Consider the following 23,240-nt stretch of genomic DNA (forward strand, 5'->3'; position numbering starts at 1 on the left):
TGAATCCACGAACATATACAGTCGAACTTCCATAACTCGAACTTCCTTAAGTCGAATTGCTCTCTCAATTTTATTGAGAACTTTGATTTTTTAACCTTATTTTCATGAATTTTGCCCTCCATAATTCGAATTTTTGGAAGTCGAATGTCTCTATAAATCGAATTTTTTAGATTCTGTTTGATGCCAAATAGTCTCTTTAACTCGAACTTTTTATCCTATTGGGGAAATCCCAGTTTATTTAAATTCTTTTTCGAAATTTACTAAGGCTACTATAATTATTTTAGACGTTTGTTCAGTAGATACATTCTTAACCCCTTTTGTTTCAATTTTTTGAAAAATACTTAAGACTACTAATTTCTGTAGCTTTGTTTGAAGACGAGGGATGGCTATTCAGAGTTTGTATGTTTTTAATATGACCTTCAGTTTTTAACGGGTTACTAGTTTTTATGCGCAAAAGATCCTAGTTTTGTTTATGTTTTTTAGTTGGAAAAGCAGCAATTCACTAAGTTTTGTCTCATTTCTTTAAATCGAAGTTTTTATAACTTGATTTTTTTTTCTTTCATTTTGAGAGTTCGACTTATGGAAGTTCTGTACTGTAGGAGTATCTTTTATAATCCCAGTAAGAAGCTATTTGAAATCAGTTCCTTTCCTTATAGTTAGTTAGTTAGTTAGTTAAAAACTTTATTTAAACAAAAAAAGCTTTGATTTACAATTTACAATTTTGACCTTAAGTTAAATATGGCTTGGCCAATGGCCGTCTACCAGATTGACATTTTTTTTAAGTTTTTTTTTTTATGATTGCAAGAGATTTATTTTTAAGTCCTGCAACATTATAACTTACTGTACTTAATTCTATATTTCTAAATTGTTTCTGGTAGACGGACACTCCTCATTCCATTCCATCGTGTAAACCACCATTTGTTTCCAGTCTTAAGCTCGAGCTTGTGTGTGCACCCAAAAGATCAAAGTTGTCATTGACAATACGAAGCGGTGGAATGCAACCAACTTCAGATGACATACTTGAATTTGACATTTGGTGATTGACGTTTCTCACAATTTTATTACCACGTTCAACTTCATTCATACAATTCTGAAGATCGGAAAACAAATTATGATCACCTCCAAAAATGTTTCTTAGCACCTCCAGGGGCTCGTTTGAGCCACAGTTTAATCCACGCGTAAAATCTCATGTAAAAAATTTGTTGGCTATGAAGAGTTTGTAGTCTTTCAGCTGGATTTTTACTCGGGGGAACTTTGCACGCAGAAACTTGTCAATTGGTAACAGCTTGGTTTTCCTACGACGTGTATTTTAAGGAAGGTCCTTATGCACATGGATCTGCGTGCCTTTTAAGTTTTTTGTGTTTCTCAGTATTTTCCAAGCAGCAGTACGAGAATTAAGTTTAACTATAATCATTGCAGTTCGACTTGTAGGAGCAGATACCGAATGAGCATATTCTACAACAGAGCTTGTGTCCGCAATGCCCAACAACCCAGCACAGACCGACTTAGCTTTTTCGTTCATATCTGTGTTGGCTTCCAAAGGCATGTGAACTACAACGTTTGACTCCAGACTTTTTTGCAGCAAATCATCAATACGATCCTCCAATTCGTTGTTTCGCTGCTCCAGGCAAATGACTTTGGCTGAAATATCGTCATGTTTTGTTTTCAAGCCAGAGAGTTCAGCGTGCAAAACTTGAAAATCAGCCTTGGATGGGAGTTCGTTGATTAGCTGTTTGTTGCTTTCGTTAAGGATTTGCTTTAATGTATCGATTGTTATTGCTGTGGTACTCATTTTCGACTTTTAAGGTTCAGATGCTGATAGAGGTGGATTTGAAATAAATAATCTACGCTTTTCCTCTCTATATTGTTCAAGTGAGATTTCATTATACATTAGTTGAGGTTATGATTTTAATATTAAAACTAACCCGCTTCAATTTTTCTTAATTTCTAAGACTTAAGAGAAGGATTAGTTTCTTTGCAGATATATTTGAATTTGCAACTTTTTGGTCAAATTTGTAAAATTGTGTTGTGCACTTTTTCTTTAGTTTTAAGGATTTTTTTTAGGAGCTTTTTCTCAAACAAATTACCACTTTGACAGATCAAATGTCAATCCTTTCTTTATAAAAAATCTTGAAAAGAAAAAGGCTTTTGTATGTGATCAATTAAAGGCCTCCCAACCACATTCAGCCAGCATTGCATTAAATATTATAAGAGCTGTAAAGATTTAAGTCAATTGGTGCCTTCAGTAAAGTCAAACTCAATTAACTTAAGTTTCATACTTTAAGTTGAGACCCACCTTAAAATTATTTTTAAAATAAAAGCTTTTAGGAATATTCTTTATAAGACTTGATTTCATGGCTTAAAGTCAATTGACTTTATTTTGCATTTAATACGTTTAAATCTTTTTAAATCAACAGAGAAAGTTCTATTTTAGAGGAAAATTTTTTTAATTTACTTCTAATCTTATTTTAAAAAAAAGTTGTAATTAAATTAAGGATGGAGAATCCAAATGCTTCCAAACTTCAGTTTCGATTCAAATCCAGAATCACTAAGTCTTAAAGCTTATTTATTTAAAAAAAAAAAAATAAAACGTTCTTCTCAAATTCTATGAAAAATAAATATACACAGTACTGTACTTAGGCATTGTTGTTGTTTGTCACTTTATTGAAAATTGTATTTGATGATTTTACCTAAATTTTTTAAGAGTTCTTTTATACAATTGCCAAAGAGAAGAAATTAAAAACTCTCTTTTATAATGAGAAAAAAAGCTCTCAACGATTATACTTTGGAAAAGCCCAATATGTCCCAGATTCGAAAACTACACCTTCTTACTTTTGGATATATTGGTATAGTTTTCCCATGCATAGATGTATTATAAAGTCAGGACATACTACTATAAGCACTCTCTATGTTGTAGGAAAACACATTTAACGCAACGCAACGAAACAGCAGTAGCAGCAGCAGTCAGCACAGCACTCAGGCAGGACTCAGCACTCAGAACTCAGAAGAAACAACAACAATAACAACTACTACTACGATACGACATAGACAAAGGACAACGAGAAGGAACAGCACGTATCGGATAAATTGTATTTAGGTCACGAGTGAAACTTGCTGCGCGTCTTGGGAGAGGACATCACAGTCATAGGTACAGAGGAGCCCTTCTTGCCCTTAGATGCGTTCACATACACAATATACTACCGCACCAATATATAATATACAAATTATGTCGACGTCCTTTTTAATTTAATTTAAGTACCTTCCTTTTTATTTTATTCTTTTGTACATTTCCTTTACATTTCTCTAATGCACACCCCTGAGCCTTTAAGATACAAATAAAAAATACCTATCCACAGTTTTATTTAACACAAAGAAGGATTCAAGTTGAAAGGGGTTTGGTTGGTTGGTGCGTTTTAGAGAAAAATATAAAACCGGAAAAACGGAAATGTTTACTCATTTAAATTTGAATAGTTGGTAAATTTCTTCAAAACAAAATAAAAAAAAAACATTTACGCTTTTACGCATATTTTCAAAAAAATTCTTATACGTTAGAAAAAGTCCGTGATTTTTGTACGACCATACACTTTAATCAGTCAAGGCAATGTTGTTATTGATTTTCAACATTCTCTTGTTCCCAAAACAACGAACCGAACCGAACCAAAAGTAGCAATAGCATCAGCATGTACTGCTCTTTCATGGAGTGGCGGGCAGGGTGTAGGGGGTTTTTATTTTGTATGGTATATGATGAGGTATGGATATGGAATGGTCGGTTTGGGAGTCCTGTGCTATGATGCTCAGGTATGTCAAGGCATGTGGCATCTTTGTACATATGTATTCTAAATAATGATACATGGGTCGTGTGTTGTTCGAGCATGGGGTATTGTTTTTCGCAATAAATTCACCTTAATTAATACTTTACTCGTATATCATTGTCAAAACTTATCAAGTGATAATTTTTTATTTTTTCTGACGGGGTTTTACTTGAAAAATCGTTTGTTTTCTTTTTTTTTCAGCGAAAAGGAATTTTTGTTTAGTTTTCTTTTATAAAAGGTGCGTATATTAATCTTGGAGAAATATGATTTTATGATATTGAATCAAATACAATAGTTCATCATTACATTAATTTTAGTTATCAAATCTACGACGCACACTGGGGCCGTTTGTATGGAGAGCGTACTCAAAACTCTGTGTCTATGGGATCAAAAATGGGTGTATAGTTAATAAAAAGGAAATACAATTCATTTATAAAACAAAAAATGTTTCTTAATTCATTTCAAAAAAAGGTATTTGTACATACACTACCGGTCAAAAGTTTAAGACCACCTCTGAAATTTGAGAAATATCAAGTTTTAACCCCTAAACTGAAGTTTTAGGAAAAAAGATAATGCGTGAAAGAAGTGAAGAGCATGTCTAGTTGTAAATGATAGAAAAATATAAACTAGTTTTGTACTAAACATAAATTATTTATTTAAAAAATCAATAAAAGCTCTAAATTGAGTTTTCTTCAAAAAACCCTCCTTTAAATTCAATAATTGTTTTTACAATTCTGGGCAATCTTCTTACAAGGTTTTGTATTTTTTCTTGTGGAATATTATTCCAGCAATTTTGTAGAGTTTCCCAAAGATCAGATTCCGATGTTATGTGGTGATTCCGGACATTTCTGTCAAGCTCTACCCATAAGATCTCAATGGGGTTAATATCTGGGGACTGCGGTGGTCATACCATTACTTTTAGAATTTCCTCATCTTTTTGTTTTTGTTTCAGGTATCCCCGGCAAAGTTTTGAAGTATGTTTCGGGTCATTGTCTTGCTGGAATACAAAACCTTCACCCATTAATCGGAGTCCAGATACCAAAACGTGGTCTTCCAATAGAGTTTTATAGACTTCTTTATCCATTATTCCGATCACTCGTGTTAGATCTCCTAATTCCATTGAAGGAAAAACATTCCCACACCATTACTCAACCGTCTCCATGCTTTACAGTTGGGACCAAACAGTCTGGTAGCATCTTCTGTTCAGCATTGCGCCCGACGTACACTCTGCGATTTGAGCCAAATATCTCAAACTTGGGCTTATCGCTCCATAAGACTCTGTTCAAGTCTTCATCTGTCCAATCCTTATGGGTTTCGGCCCATTCCAACCGTTTGATCTTGTTTTGTGGTCGTAGAAGTGGTTTCCGCACTGCAACACGCCCAAAAGTCCAGCATGCCTTAGCCTTCGTTGTATCGTTGATACAGATAATGGTTCTTCCCGGATTTCATTGATCTGGGTGCGTATTTCTGGTGCTGTTTTCTTCTGAGCATTACATACAAAATCCTGAATATGTAGGTATTCAAATTTTACTTTTTTTTACCCTTTAATATTACCCCAGTCATAAAAAAATACCAAATTTAATGTAAAAAGTCTTAAAAAATAAAAACTATGGGAAATCCAAATAGAAGCCAAAAACCCAATACTGGTTTTTTTTTTACCTTTTTTTCACAAAACTGCTCATAATTTACAGAAAAGGATTATTATCTGGGGTTTTTTCACTTTCACCTTTTATAAATGATCTAAGTTCACCTTTTATAAATGATCTAAGTTAAAAAAATCCTATATTCAATCATAAACCCAAGCGCCAGGTACAAATAAAGCAACCCTTTGAAGGTGGTCTCAAACTTTTGACCGGTAGTGTATATTACAAAACTTTTGACCGGTAGTGTATATTACAAAGTTTAAGTTTTTAACGTTCTTCTTCTAATAAATTCACAACATCAATGTCGAATGATTTTCTATTTACAACAGGTAATGATCATAAATGGATCAGATGAGATAAATAAACGATTAAAAATCTCAGTAATGTTATCTTTTCTGGATGTCTTTCTACTAAAATATTCCCTGTATGCTTTAAAGTCCTTGTTCCTGGCCTCTTTGCTTACCATACCAATGGTAACAAAGCGTCATTGATAATTTCAGACCCATGAATAAGGGTTTTGTGTACAGTCATTGGCATCCACGGATATAATTCTACATATAAACGAACAGTGTCTCGACAGTAATTTTTGAACTTTTCAGAGTTGTAGGTTAGGTTGGAGTGGCTGTCCAGATGTCATTGACACACGTAGACCTCAAGGGTCCATTGTGATACCACTAATGAGGTTACTCATGGGAGTGTAATGAATTTAAACAAACCATTTTGTACTTTTAATAAAGTTAGAGATACGTTTTTTGTCAATCGGTACCAGTTCACTGTTATTATCGAAGAAGGGATTACCGAGAAAGTTATTCCTTCTAATGGAGAGTGCTGGACATGTACATAGAAGGTGTTTGACTGTTTTTCCACTTCCTCCTCGTCCATACAGCTTCTACAGAAGTCATTTTTGTAGACCCCTAGCCTCAGAGCATGTAGAGCTTATACTTTGTCTGCTCAGTGATATCAAGCTTTTTGACCGTTTTTAGTCAATACTTGGGCATATTTGCTTGGTTGCCAGGCAGGTGGTACTTTGTGACCATCTAGCAATTGTTTTATGTCTTGTAGTATTATATAAAATCGTCTGATAAGCTCCAGATTTACTCCTGTCACGTTTCATTATTTTGAAAAAACTTTCGAGCTACGTTTCCGTCATTGCTATTTCCGAAACCCTGTTTTGGTTTGTCTAAAATGAGAGACATTTGGCTCTTGAATTCTGTCTGTATTCTATTTTTATTTTCTTCAACGATCAATTTATTTTTTTTTTACTAATACGCCAAGAAGCTACCGGTAATTTGTATGCAAGATGCAATTTACACTCAAAAGTTCAAGTAATCACTTTGTGTCTCTTTTGACCAACTAGTTTAAGATTATTAAAGTCTTTTGACGTTGCACCACATAAATAGCATCTGAGTGTAGAATTTGTCTCAGTTAAGGAATTTCATATTTTTCCATCAACCATGGTAAATATGGATTTGTGATTCACTTTAAATATGAATTTCCATTTAAATAAACTAATGAACTTATTAAGTTCCTGATTTCGCCATCAATTTTCTTTTTTTTTCCTTAACAAGTTCATCTGTTTCTTTTGGGTTTTCAAGATTAATGGACCTGCAAAATCTGGGTAAGGAAGGTCTAGGGTTTTGTCACAGGGCAACTGACATCTCATTCGGTTTATTTAATACTAACCGTAAAGGTACTAGGGACGTTAAAAACATACATTTGTCATCAGACAATTCAGATATAAACTTTTGTTTGTACTGCGTAGGCCTGGAACTTCCATCGAACCCCAATTTTGAAATCTCGTCAGATAGATTTACAGTGTGTAATTCAAAAATATTTTGCTGAGAATTAAGTAAGCTATTGGCTAGGAAATCAAGCAGCTACTGAAGACACACCTTAGCTTTAGTTTCACTAACAGAAACATTATTAGGATAGCATAAAGACTTTTCTGCCTCATTCATTTTATATAATGGAAACAAATCTTTTGCAAAGTTCCTGATGGTGTCGTATTGCTTTCTTGACAGTTGAGCTTCAATGATCATTGAAAGTGCTTCTCGTGGCGACAATTTTTTTTATTTTTGAATTAATATTAAAATAAGGGCAATCTTTTGCGTGGTATGTGACTCTGGAACTTTCTCAATAACTTCTGCTTCTTGATTTTTACCTGAAGCCCTGAAAGACATCTGAGCAGCAAAATCCAAGGCATTTGCAGGAATCTAAGAGCGCAAATAAGTCGTTTTTCTACGTTTAGTTTCATCACTGTACTCTTCAAACTCTAACTTACTTCTTCCCATCCATCCCCACCACGGGAATACATGAATTATAGAACACACAACTCTGTTCCAACCAACTTTTTTCATTTGCTACAAGTCGTTCATTGTGCTTAGAATACACTATCCACTTACTACGTAGGTGGGTCTTGAAGTCCCGGAGCTCCGTTTTAATTTTGTTTCTATTTTCAGTAGGACAAGCCGTTATTTCCATAACAAAGTCAAAAATGTGATCAAACTTTTAACCGAAATCCTTGTCATTACTACTTATAAATTTATCCACTACAACTTTTTTTTTAATTACAATTTCTGATGAGTTTTATTATTTATGTTGATAAAAACAATTTTTCTTTATCTACTGACCTTGATTAATCGATGACATTTTTTTTTTAAACCAACTTTTATTTAACCGATTAGAGCACAACAGATATTTTTATTGACCAAAATACAACTTTACCGCTTGTTTTGTAGCAGCCTACGCCTTCTTCGATCTTCAAAGTTTTACAGATTGATAGAAAATTATGCTAACTCTGCAACAAAACAAAAATTTTGCAGGAAACCGTTATTCTCAATTTTGCATTTTGAGCACGCTTTTCATACAACCGGCGCCAGTGTGCGACGTTATAATATAATTGTTGCTGGCTTTTAACTTCTGAAGTTTTTTGATTTGAACATTTGGATTTAAAAACAAAACAAGAACTTTAGTACTAAAGCATATTTTTTACCTCAAAGCTAAGTTATATCATCTTAATACCATAAAGACCGATGAATTTTTAAAGACAAGCAACTAGATTCTGTACTTCACATTCACTGGAAATGGAATCAAAATCCACAAAAAAATCGTTCAGGCTCCACGCCATTGATTTATTATTTTAAAACTTTATTTATTTTAAGCTTATATTTGATTAGACTTGTGGAAGTTTTTTTTTCTTAAAATAGTCAAAATTTATTAATTTTTCAAATTATATTCCCCTCAAATCCGTGACTAAGGTCAAAGAAATATCAATTTCTAATCAATTGAAAGAAAATGGACGAAATTTTAAACAATTATTTTTATTGATTTTGAAATTGTCTTTGAATTTGTATTAATCATTTATTTTTAAATTTATATTCAAATTCATTTTCTTCTTAAAATACAAATTTGACACCTAAAAGGATAAAAGTTCCAACAATAAAAGAGAGCACCTACACTGAGAAAAAAAATACTACTGTCAATAGCTATTCAGTAGAAACAAAAAAACACCCTTTTTCGAAATTGGTTGCACAAAATTAATTGGATTCAAATAAAATTCATGGTCCCAAAAAATTAAAAATGTTTGGTAATTTGTAAAAAAAAAACCTGCGTATACTACTACGTTGTCGACTACCAACGCTCGTTTCCAATGCCACTCCTTTTGTAAGCTCTGTATTTAAAGATCTCGACATTCGCTGACCCGGGTCGTATCTCTGATAATGTTCTGAAAAGGTGTTCTTCAACGCTGGCAAAACCAATGCGTAAGCTTTTAAATCAGTCCTACTCTACAGGTCCATGGGAGTCAAACTGACTTCTGTGTATATGTAGGGATGCTATATCTGAAAGGAAGAAGCGCTTACTTGCACCTCCACGTGGGGGCACTGAGACAATTCTCAACTTGTGAGCGAATGCAAAAAGCTACGGTTTACTTTCTTCCTAAGATAAAATCTTACGAAAGATGTTAAACATAGGACTGTCGTCCTTCCCCTGAGCTAAAGGGTTGACTTACTGATACAAATTATACAAACCCAATACGTATCAGTAATATACAAATCGAATGTCGAAGTGTCATCGATATTTAATATGAGTTTGAATTAAAATAAAATTTGTCCAACCTGTCCTTAAAAAAGGTGAATCTTCCTCCACTAACTAACAATCGTCCTATTGCGCTTACGTCCAATCTTTGCAAGGTCATGAAAACTCTGATCAATTTTCAGCTTAAAAACATCCTGAAGAACTAAAGGCTTTAATAGAATTGTCTTCCCATGGTTTAACTCGCCGCCGAAAAGTTGAACAAATATTTACATGGTTTTGGAGAAAGTAAGATTATTGCACTTTATATTTGAAATGCATTTGATAAAGTTTGGCACCAAGCTCTCTTATCGATAATGCGTGTATTTTGTATTGATGAATTTCTTCTTTGTTGTGTTGGAAATTATCTTTCGGACCGTTTAATGCAATATTATTAGAAGGGTTCAAATCTGATATCTATAAATTAGAGCTGTTATGTTTCAGTGGTCCGTTTTATTTTTGACACTCTTCGTTGTTTGCATGAATGATCTTTTTTATGTAACTTCTAACCCGCTTAAGTGTTTCGCTGATGACAATACCCTCAGCTTTTTTAGATTCTCATCTTTGTCCTTCGGATGTAGACTACCAACAGCAGCGCATGTCAGGCTCATTAAATTCTGTTCTTGAAAGCATTGTCTAACACTGAATGGAAAACCGTGTAGAATTTAATGCTTTGAAAACATTGTGTTTTCTGCTGTCTACTGTCGCAAGAGCGTAATTCTCCCCCAATGCGACTTTTCATGGGTGGAAGCTGCATCGAGGAGACTGAACAGCTTTGAGGTCTAGGTATGTGCATCACAAACCATCTCTTGTGGAGGAATCACATATTTGACATTGCTATCTGCTGAGTATTTAGGTTTTCTCTAACGCGACGATGCAAGAAGTTTTGTATCCCTTCTGATCGGGCTTAAATTAACAACGCTTTTAATCTTTCAAAACATGTTCTAACTAATCCTCATATTAGAGCTGTGCCACAATAACGTTCTTGTGTCTTTTGGACAGACATTTTCTACTCTTGAACAACGCCGCGACGCAGGGTCTCATACCTATTATTTTTTTAATCGATATTTTTTATAAAAAATGCTTTAGTGCAATAGTCAGTTGCATTCCTCCCCTATAGCAATTCAACCGTAATAGTCGTACTTTTAGGAATGATATCACTTCATCCTTGAGTCCAACTTCCGACATAGTGTTGAGTACACACTACACACGCTCAAAACATTTTCAGCCTTATAAAATATTCAAAATTGTGATTATAAAGAAAACACCGACAAATCTTTAAGACTGCTCGTCACACCGATGACCATTGAGCCAAATTAATATTACGAATTTACAAATCAAAAAATCAGAACGACGTAAACTCTTTTTTTATTTTCGAGAATATAAAATTGACCCTCCAAACCAAATAGTGACAGATGAATAGTCCGAAGAAAAGAAAGGCATATTAATTGACCTGACCAACTTTAGATCGTTAGTCTGCGACTAATTTCTCTCAGTCTGCGACAAACTTCTCTCCGAGTCTGTCAGAGATTATCTTCTAAAATGTCTAAGATCTGAGGCCCTACTATGTAACTCAATTCCACAATGAAATTGCTTGAATTCGAAAAATTCGTACTATGTATCTATTTGACTACTTTCGAACCAACGATATTAGAAAAGTTCTAGTATTACCAACTATATTCTTATGAACTTTCGAATAAACGAGGACCTACGTAACTCGAAACTAGAATTCAAAACAAGGCAAAATCGAAAATAATCACTACATCAAATGCGTTTACGAGCGAACTTTATTTTGTCAAAGTGTAAGTGAAATATTGAATATGAGTTCCATCTAGCACCGAATTACACCGGGAATTCGCACATTCATTTTAAAATTCATCATCAGCGGGCACATGACTTTCGATTGAAGTCAAAATTTCGGCAAGTATTTTTGCCATGGTTTACTGTCTAATTCCAGCGTTCTTGTCCTCACCGATTTGGTTTTGGTAACCTTCTGTTGCCAAAAAATTCAATGCTACTGATAATCTAATGATAATCGGAGCAGCATTTTGTCTTCTGCGAGTAGTCATGTCGGATGATATGGTGTTGAGTAAAGACATAAATCCGCCTTTAGAAAGACGATAGTTCTTAACAAAACTAAACTTAAAGTATATATTTTTCATTAAGAATGCGTTAAAATATTTTACCGTATATATGTATATGAACAAACTTTTTCTCACTCAACTCCATTATTTTGGAATTGTCTCTTATTCTTCTGCGTTTAATTTGCTCGTACTGTTCTTCATTTTATTGCAAATTGAATCAAAATCCAACAGTGTCAATTTTTGTAATAAATATTCTTGTCCAAAAATTTGATGCTTTTTTGTTTTGTTTTTAAAACTGTCAAACAACTCGATACTCGTTCGAAAGTACAAGTTTTTTTGAAAACAAGTTGGTATAACCGGCATCCGATTCTACTTTCATATGTACGTAGTACGATTTGAAATTAGAATCGGAAATGAGTTTCGAATAGAAACAAAGGTAGAATCGAGTTACATATTAGGGCCCCTATGCTAATTGCTATCTTGCTATAAAGCGTTCGAAAACTTCTGAATCCGTCGAGTGCGGTTTTAGCTGTGGTCGTCATTTTCACAAAAATTGTATAAAGCTATCTGAGGAAAATTTTAAATCATTAACTAATCGAAATTTGTTTTGGAAAAGTGATTCTTGTTTAAACATAAACCTTTCAGCATACATCAATAATTTCCAAAATCTTTCTTAAAGTGTTAAATAAAATAAATTCGGTGGCGCAACAGTCCAGGGCCTAGTGACTTTCAACTCTCAATCATTCCTGTTTGCGAGTAATTGCAGGGATGGAGGGGGCCAACAGTTTATATGCCGAATCAGAAAGCATTTTTTCATGACAAGAATTACTCTTGGAGAATTTGTCAATTCCTCGCAAGAGGCAGAACCAGTGAATAAAACTTTAGGTGGCACAGGCAGAAATCGAACACAAGCCCTCTCGCATGACAGTCCAACGCACTGACCATCATGCCACAGGTACTTAGTATAAGTGATATCAAAAAAGATCTCATTGCTCTCAAGTCATTGTTTGCAATCAATTCTTCCCCAAGTTAAACCGCAAAAAAGTATTGTAAGAACTCTGAGAGAGTGACCGACTCATCCTCAATCTCATAATTTACTTTGGACTCTCAAAATCTTGTCCTTCCAACTCCATCCCTTAACACACCTCGGGAAATAGATTTATTTCATCTTCATCTCAGATCAACCCTAATATATCAAAACCGGCAGTTACTGATTCTCAACTTATTCATATTAATGATAACTCCGAATGGATTCAAGTGTGTGTTAAAAAAAAATTAAATATTTGTACAAGTCCAAACTAATGTTAAGTAAAAAACATGCAAAACATTAAAACGATTCCTTATTCCGTTTATTATTCCAGTGGTTAAACATTTGACGAGGAACACCCTTAATTTCTCAACGGCGATACTATCAGAGTGTGAGAGAAGCTTTTCAAAATATAACCTCTAGTCAGACAAAATGAGATAAAACCTTACACAAGATAAGTACATTTTTGTTTATATCATAAGTTACCCAAACATCCCAATGCAAAGCAAAGTCAATTTTTCAAGTCTCCTCTACCCTGAATTTTCATTATTTAGGTTTATTTAATATTAAATCCATTTATGAGTTTACTTTTTAAATAAGCACAGCTTCAAGTGTGAAGTACATTAAATAAAAAAATAATCCCGTTTTACCTCCAAAACTTTCTCAATTTAATTTACATACAAAGATGATGTCCTTTGTATTAAATTTTAAATCCGTGTTATTGCTTTGGACACGAAATTGTAACCTTTTTCAAATATTCATCATAATATTATGTCCCACCTTTTTTATTATAAATAAATTCTTATTCTAAACTCAAATCATTCTCAAACTTTACAAATAATAATTATATAAGTAATTTCAACCATTCCAATCTTTTTCTAACAAAAACCTTTAATACAATTTACTAATAGATGCTCATGTTTACTTGGTCAAAAAACAATATGTTTCCTATTTCACTTTCTTTGTGATTTGTTAAAAAACAAAAAAAAAACACTTAAATTCTTCACATTGATGAAAATCTAGAAATACTAATCAAACAATTCCAACGCCAATTTCTGACTTGACCAATATATTTTAATTATTTATTTGAGAAAACAAAAAAAACTATCAAAACACGCGAGCGTTAAAGTATTTAGAAGCAGTTTAAGAATATAAACAACAACGGCTGACTCAAGGCGGTGGTGAATTTAATTTTAGATTCTTTTTTTTTTGAAAACATTAAGCACAGCGCTTTTATATATTTATGTACCATATAAATGTAAAACACCATCAGTATTTATTAAATAATGTACATATGTAAACATAGAGAGATTTTTTGTTGGTTTTTATTTTTGGGATACCTGCCAAATAATTAGCGTTCCCGGGAATGAATATTTATCCAAACCAACAGAAGTGACAGAAACGAGGCGAGCCACTATTGCTGAAGAAACATTGAATGCAAACAAATAATGAAATTTGCCTACGTCAAAGTTTTCATTCATTTCAAGATCAATGATGCTAGTGACGGAAACAACCAACCGCTCCCGCTCCTTATGCTATGCCTATGTCACATCTTGCAAGCATATTGCGACAAATCAGTACGCTTTTGATCATTTCTAAAAGGTGTTTATCATACATAGGTATACATAATGTAATATTTACATATGTATTCGAAAATTTAGGCAACAAAGTATGGGAATATTTTTGAAATTTTAGTCTTCAGAAAAAGCTCTTTTAAAACACTCACAGAACATGGTAGTGTTTAAATTAAGCAAGTTAATGTAATGCATTAAATTTGCATTCCGTTAAGAGTTTTCGGTGGCGTTCAAATGGTAGACATGTGCATTCAAGAGGACACAAGCGTCTACAGGATTTTCTCAAAACCCACTTCTGTCTATAAGCTCCTACTCTCACCTCCCCGTCGTGAACATCGGGTGCCTAGTACCTCAACTGGAGATTGGGTTCCAACACTAGTGGAAAGTTGTTGGAGGCAGCAAGCGAGAGAGGGGGGAGAGATGTTTCCACTCCTTATCCAGGCTTATGATATAATTTTTGTGCTTGATATTTGGTGCTACCATATTAAATGGCCTACCTTAGGTTAGGTTAGGTTAAAGTGGCTGCGAATTCATAATCCACTCACTTAGGCCAAAAGAAAAGGCCCATTGTGATACCACATGAATCTTAAGGCTTCCTCCTAAGCTCAATGGAACCTGCTCATATACCGAGCCAAAACAGGGCATGTGCAGAGAAGATGAAGAACCGTTTCTTCCTCTTCCTCGTCTGACTTCAAAAGTCATTTGAGAATACGCCTAGTCTCGTGGCGTGCTTTTCTATTAGACAGTGTCCGGTTATGACACCTATTATCGAGCTTATATGCGATCTGCTTAGAGAGAGCAAGCACCTTGAACGTTTTATATCCAGTGTTGGCCAGATGTTTTTTGTGACTTGACATGTTGACATGTTGATGTTGTTCCACCTGGTGCCTACCTCACAGCGTCTTGCATTAGCAGCAGTTTACAAGTAGCGATTGGTATGCCAGTACTTGCCAAACTTGGTAGGATGGGTTATACTGTACCGTTCCTGGCGAGTTCATCTGTCTTACAGTTACCTGGAATGTCTCTATGGCCCGGCACCCAGCCTGGCTATCAAAGGAAATACGGATATCAGACGTTGATATCACGTTTTCTTTAAGCCAGGACAAGACTTCCTTTATCGCCAAAATTTCCGCCTGGAACACGCTACAATGATCGGGAAGGCGGGATGAGAGTCGTTAAGAGTACACACCTCCACCAATCCCTTCTTTTGTTTTTGACCTATTTGTGTAAAAATGGATTGACTCCTCCTCCAAGAATTTCCTATCCTCCCAAAAAGAACTGGGAGGTATACAAATCTGGAAGTTTCTGTCGAATTGCAGTTGGAATTGATTCTAAATACCTTAGAAATACTGAGTGGCCAATGTTGTTGTTAATCCACTGCGACGAAGCTTTGAGGCGAATAGCAGAGCTTGCAGCTATTTGTTTGCTTAATATATCAAGAGGTGATAGGTGTTATATGTCCAGTGCCGCAGATTGGGTCGTGCGAAGCGATCCACTAAAATCAAAGGCACGCTGAGAGTTGGACTAATTTGTAGCGGTTTATAGCTTTTTCTAAAGCAGTCCACCATACTACCACACCGTGCTTCTGGGTTGTAAACCCCATTTATTACCAATAGCTTTTTTGCAAGAAAAGAGAGCTACAGTAGCTTTTTTGACTCTTTCCTGTACGTTGCGTTTCCAATTTAGTTTTTTGTCTAAGACAAGACCTAGGTATTTGGCCTCGTCTGAGAATTTTAATTGGATTCCTTTAATGTAAGGAGGGTTGACAAATGGAATTTTGTATTTCCTCGAAAATAAGACCAGATCGGTTTTGTGTGGGTTAACACCCAGTCCACACCGATCAGCCCAAAGTAGTCTGTCCAAGGCATTTTGTAAGAGTTCTTTTAGGATATTAAGATGCTTTCCTGAAACTGCTATAGCAACGTCGTCCGCATAGGCTTTCACTCTGAAACCCTCCGCATCCAGACTAGTAAGGATTTCATTCACCACTAGGTTCCAGAGGAGAGGGGATAGAACACCACCTTGCGGTGTCCCTCTACTAACGAATCGTCTACCAGAAGAGTTGCCCAGTTTTGAGTTAATTATTCTGCTAGTAAGCATTCTCTCTACGTTTAGAGATGTTAGTGCAGATGTGATTGCAGATGTGTCCACGTTGTTAAAGGCACCTTCGATGTCAAAGAAAGCAACCGTAGTGAACTCTTTATGATGGAGGGAATATTCGATGGTGCGTACTAAAGTGTTTAACGCTGTTTCCACCGATTTACCTTTACAGTAGGCATGTTGAGGCGAAGACAGACGTCTTGTATCGATACTTGCCCTTAAATGGATATCAATCAATCTTTCCAAGGTCTTAAGAAGAAATGATGATAGACTTATACGTCGTAGATCTTTAGGATTGATTTGGAAGCATTTACCTGCTTTGGGTATAAAAACAACTTTAACTTTTCTCCATGCCGAGGGAACATGGACCAGGTAAAGAGAGCTGGTAAAAATTGCCTCAAGGATTGGTGCAATTACGAGTACATATATCAGAAGTCTTTTGTAATTCGGCTGGTATTATCTGATCTGGTCCTGCAGATTTAAATGGTTTGAAGCTGTTGAGAGTCCATTGTAGCTTGTCCCTTGTTATCAGACCTTATGGATATATTGTATTGGAACTTGAACGTATTTAATTGTGCAAGTTTCGGAAAGTGAGTCCAATAGTAAGTTCAGCGATTCATTACTTGAATTTGTCCAGGAGCAGTTTGCATTTTTCAAGGACCTTGGCATCGCTGGACTAGTTGAAAAAAATATCCGTAACCTAGAGGCTTCAAAAGTTTCTTCTATCGTGTCACAGAAGGATCGCTTGGATTTCCTAAGTGCATTCTTTTAGATTCTTTGTAAGAGTCCCAGTGAGTCTTGTCTTTACTTTTTATTTATTCTCCAATAAGACCGTGGAGGGAAAGACACCTTTTTCAAACTAGATATAGAACAACCTACGGAATGAATGAACCAATTTCAAGGTAAGTTAGAGGGTTCAATGAAATAAATGGACATCTTGATCTTTCATTTTCCAGAATAAAATTCAAAAATGATTTATTGTACTTATTTATAAGAATGTAATTTCACCATTGTTTAATGTTAACTTTATTTACCTAAAGAATTCTAAAGTAATCTGTGGAGCTTGTTACTCGTAAGAGAAATAAAAACAAAATATCTGTAACGCTTTCGCAACAAATTTCCGTGAGTCATTTGTTAATATAGCCTTAAAGAAGTTAACGAAGTATATTTTCATAATCTTCTCTCCTTTTCGCAAACTAGCTGTAGTCACATCCCTGTGCTACAGAGTACGGTCCTTGATCTTTTATCTGCGTTGAATGATGATTGCTCAGCCGGTCCCGATGGTATTCCCCAGATAGTACTAAAAAAGTGTAGTAATGGTTTAGTTGAACCCCTTACGTTCTTTTTCAAACTTTCTCTAAAACAGGCCCAGTATATGGAAGAAGTCATTTTTAACACCAATTTTCAAGAAAGGTAAAAAGGGGGATATAACAAACTACAGGCCCATTGCAAAGCTTTCTTGCATTCCTAAATTGTTTGAACAAGTTGTTTGGGAAAGTGTAGCATTTTTTAGTAAAAGTCTCATTTGCGAAGAGCAACATGGTTTTATGAAAAAAAAATTAAACTGTTACTAATCTCCTCACATTCTCAAACATAGGTTCAAACGCTTTAGAACAAGGTCATGAAGTTGACTGTGTATACACTTACTTTTCTTAAGCTTTTGACCAACATAGCCACGGAATTATTTTATTTAAACTTAAAGCTCTTGGATTTTCACCATTTTTCTTAGCTAGGATCAAACCATTCCTTGAAAACAGATCCTATGAGGTAAAATTTAGAAATTGTCATTCCAAACCTTTTGTTGCTCAATCTGGTGTCCCCTAGGGAAGCCATCTTGGCCCTTTTCTTTTCATCCTATCTATAAACGACGTATCATCATGTCTACGCTCAAGTGAAGTTCTCATTTTTGATGATGACATGAAAATGTATAAGTCTACCCATGATCGTATCCTCTTACAAGCCGACATTGATAGTTTCACATTTTGGTGTGGGAAAAATAGCCTTTCACTTAACCCTTTAAAATGCCAGACGATAACTTTTACTAAAAAACGAATCGTTTGTGTATTTGATTAATTTATATCACAGCAAAAACTCTGTCGCGTCTCCACATTTAAAGATTTAGGTGTCCATTTCTGTTCCAACTTACGAGTTTACACATCACAATAATTTTATTGTTAATAAAGCAAGTTCTATGCTTGGTTTTATAAAACGCTGGGCAAAGGAGTTTAATGATCCTTATGTTACTCTTTCTTTGTATAATTGCCATGTTCGTCCTCATCTTGAATATGCTTCGCAGGTATAGACTCCCTATTACGAAATTCATAGAAAACGTATTGAATGAATTCAACATAATTTCATTCGCTTTGCCCTAAAGGGTCTTCCTTGGGATGATCCTTATGATCTGCCTCCCTATGAATATCGTATTCTTCTTCTTCAAATGCAATCTCTCTAACAAAGGCGTGTTAATAATGACTTAGTATTTTTTTATCAACTCATTGATGGTGAAACTGATGCACCTTATTTACTATCTTGTGTAAATTTGAATTACCGTGGCGGAACTCATCACCTACATTCATTTGATTTTATACATATTGACTTCCATAGAACTATGGGAAGAATGAAGCTTTAAGTCGAATGAGCACTTCAAATAACTTAAATTGTTCATCGATAGATTTAAATTTAAATAAGGTGGGATTAAAATCATTGTTAAGAACCATTGCTCCACTATCGTAAAAAAAAATAAATAAACACAATGCTGTTTAGGTCGAAATTTAATGAGCTTATCATATTTTGTCGTTGCAGTTCCACATCCGAAGAAAAGGGATGTGAATCTGAAAACGATTATGAAAAGCTAAGGGTACTATCGTTATCCATCGTATCTTTGTAATAAAGCTAAATTGTTGGCCATAACATTAAATTATATGTTTTTTATTTGTTTGGCTGCAGCAACGTTTAAAATTCAACAATATAATTCTATGCAAATTGTAAGTTGTTACGCTACGAAATAAGTTTTGTACATAAAATGTCTCTTAACATGATGTCTCCATAATGACATTTTTATGCTTAGATGCAATTAACATTATTTAAACGTGTCGGTTAGCAGCAATAATACTACACTTCGTTTAAAGTCTATTTTTGAGAACAGACTTGGTGCTAGTTAACAACATCGAAGCTATGTAAGTATGTTATTTAAGTTTAAGTTCATATCGGCAATCAAATGTTTACATTTTATACCCTTTAGGAAGAGTGGTTAATTTTGTTTAGGACTTTTCAATCCTGTTTGAATGACAGGTAGAATAATGTGATTATTATTTATTTATTTATTCACATCAATTAGAGATCTTTTCATCTACAATTAGATTACAAAGGGTCGAGAAATAAATAATCATTTATTAGAAGAAAAAAAAAAATAGGCGTAATAATACATAACATTAAGTGTTTAAAATAACAATTATATAAACATGGTTTGATTAATTAATTCGAAAAGAACAAAAGTATATTATTTTCCAAAGTGTATCTGTTTATATGAAAATTAAAATCAATATGATTTGAAATGAGATTAGTTTCTCTAACACAGCGAGTTATGGCTGAATCACATACACGCTTCAGCTTCGGCTTCGCCTGACGTTTACGAGTTCAGCTATAGGAATTCAATGCATGCTATCACAATGGAGCTTCGACCTCACGTTTTGTTTGACAATCGTAAGGAAAAGAACGTAATGTAACGTAATGTGCTGAAGCGTGTATGTGTGTCAGCCATAAAGGTTCATTACAAGCATAGTTTACCCTATGTTCCTTTTCTCCGAATAAGCAACGTTCTCTTATTTGACGCGAGGGAGCATACAAATCTATCAACGATAAAAGTAAAGGGCATTTGATATGACGCGACAAAATGTCACTTACAAACATTACTGAAAACATTTTTCTTACATTTTCAAGTCACTGAGTTCCAAGAAGTTTACATGTAGTCGACTACGACGGGATTTCGATGTTCCAACCTAATTTCTGAATTGTAAACCTTGTAAATTTTGTTCGGATCATTTGAATTCTATTTGAATAATTATTGTAGTAAGGATTCCAAATCACACAACAGTATTCTAAGTTTGATCTAACATAGGAGTCAAATAGATATTTAAGGACAAAAGGATACTAGAAGTAGCATTGAATTAGATTTAGCTACAATATATTCTATATGCTTGCTAAAGTTTAGTTTTGAATCAAACAATACACCAAGGTCCTTTTTCTCCAAAACCCGTTCAATAACAAAGTAATTAACTTTGTAATCAAAAGAAATTTTCGAAAATTTGCGACAAAAAGAAAAACTTTGACATTTATTAACGTTCAACAATAATTGGTTAGTTGTACACCATTGTGTTAACTTTTGGAGATCATTTTGCATTCATTTAAAGAATGAATGCATCTGAAAAACTTTAAATCATCTGCAAATAAAAGTGTACTAGAATTTAAGAAGATTTCAGTCAGGTCGTTGATGAATATTAAAAAAAGAAGGGGACCTAGATGGCTTCCTTGCGGGACACCCGAACTAGAGAGCACATGATCAATACAAACGAATTGTACACGGCCCCTTAGATATGACTCCAACCATTTCAGCATATTTCAGTGAAAACCAAATTGTTTCAGTTTTTCAATCAAAATAGTATGACTAACTCTATCAATAGACTTCGCAAAATCAGAATGGATAACATCAATTTGGTAGCCTTCTTGGAGTTTATTTAAAACGAAATTGGAAAAGATAGAAAGATTAGAGGTAGTGGATCTTCCTGCAATAAAGCCATGTTGAAAAGGTTCCAGTAAGGTTGAAATACTTAGTGAACACCTTATAGGGCTTCTTCGACATATTCGGAGCCCAGGCCTGTAAGGAGCGGTTTATACGGCTCCCCTACCTTGGAATTATACTAAGGATCTGGACCTCCAGGTTAGGGGTTGTGCCGTCGTGGTGACTTACTGGCCACGTAAAAAATACCTTTAGTTTCGAAGCACCAACAAGCCTCGGATACGGACGGATTCACTGTTGACAACCCACGCAAACGAAATAAGGACAACGAACTTCGGATATGTATGTGAAATGTTAGGTCCCTTAACAGAGCACGTGCAGCCGAACAATTAGCGGAAGCCCTAAACTGCTGCAAGGCAGATATTACAGCCATCCAAGAAGTGCGATGGGATGGACCGGGCAAACGCAAACTAAAAGATTGCGAAATCTACTACGGCGACTGCTACCGAGAACAAAGACAGCGTCTATTTGGGTGTGGATTTGTTGTTTGAACTAGGCTCAGGCAAAAAGTCTTGAGTTTCAACAGTGTGAGTGAGCGCATCACAATAATCCGCATCAAGGCTAAATTCGCCAACATAAGCCTAATATGCGAGCATGTCCCAACAGAGGAGAAAGATGAAGACACCAAAGACATATTCTTCGAACTCTTGGACGAGACATATGAGCAGTGCCCTGGCTATGACATTAAAATTATCTTAGGAGATTTTAATGCCAAGCTAGGAAGAGAAGACATCTTTAGTGGCATAATCGGGAGATACAGCCTGCACGACACTACCTCCTACAACGGATTCAGGCTGGTCGATTTCGCTGCGGGGCGAGACGTTCTGGTAGCTAGTACGCAGTTCATGCATCTTAATATCCACAAGGGGACATGGAAATCTCCTGATCAATCAACCGTCAACCAGATTGACCACATTGCGATCGACGCACGACACTTCTCCAGTATCCAGGATATCCGAACATTCCGAGAAGCCAACATCGACTCGGACCACTACCTCGTTGTAGCCAAGGTACGGCTACGAAAATCCCGATCCAAGCCAAAACAAGGAAGTACTGTGAGAAGATTCGACGTTAGACGGCTACAATCGCAAGAGACTGCCATGTCCTTCTCCGATCGAGTCTCTAATAACCTCCTAAGGAGTCCTATGCTTCCTGCATTAAGCATTGAAAACCAGTGGCAACATTGCCTTGCAGCCATCAGAGATGCCGCCTCTGAAGTGCTAGGTTTCACACGACCACCACAGCGAAACCCCTGGTTTGACGACGAATGCCGGCAAGCTCACGCAGCGAAACAAGAGGCATACAAAACGGCGCTGCACAAAAGGACTAGAGCTGCTCGCGAGCTCTACGAGCAGAAGAGGAGAGAGGAACACCGGCTTCTTAGATGGAAAAAAAGAGAGCATGAGAAGCGCGCGATCGAGGAGATAGAGGGATGTCACAACAGGAATGAGGTAAAAAAAACCTCCCAAGGGTACCAGCCACGAACCGAAGCCTGTAAAGACGATCAGGGGAACATCGTAGTAGAACCGTAGTCGATGCTGAGAATATGGAAAGATCACTTCTTTAAATTTAACGGCGATGACGAACCGAATTCCGCTGTAAGGGAGATAGAACCACTCAACCTCGGCGACGCAGATCAACAATTCCGCCTACCCGACCTTGACGAAGTGAAGATAGCTATATCTAAACTTAAGTCAAACAAAGCTGCTGAAACTGTCGGCATCGCTGCCGAACTATTCAAAGCAGCAGGCGATGACTTGGTACGGAGCATGCACCAACTCATCTGCAAAATATGGTCGGAAGAAAGCATGCCCGATGAGTGGAATCTCAGCATAGTGTGCCCGATACATAAGAAAGGAGACCCTCTAAACTGCGCCAACTACAGAGGCATCAGTATCCTTAACATTGCGTAAAGCCGTTCTTATCAGTGTAGCTTCAGACCATGAAAGCTCACTATCGACCAAATATTCACACTACTGGAGATCTTGGAAAAAACCCAGGAACTTCAAATCGATACCCACCATCTCTTTATCGATTTTAAAGCCGCGTATGACAGCATCTATAGGGAAGAGCTCTACCGAGCAATGCCTAGTTTTGGCATCCCTGTCAAACTTATCCGTTTGTACAGAATGAC

Source organism: Eupeodes corollae, chromosome 2 (assembly GCF_945859685.1).
Source record: "Eupeodes corollae chromosome 2, idEupCoro1.1, whole genome shotgun sequence".
Lineage (NCBI taxonomy): Eukaryota > Metazoa > Arthropoda > Insecta > Diptera > Syrphidae > Eupeodes > Eupeodes corollae.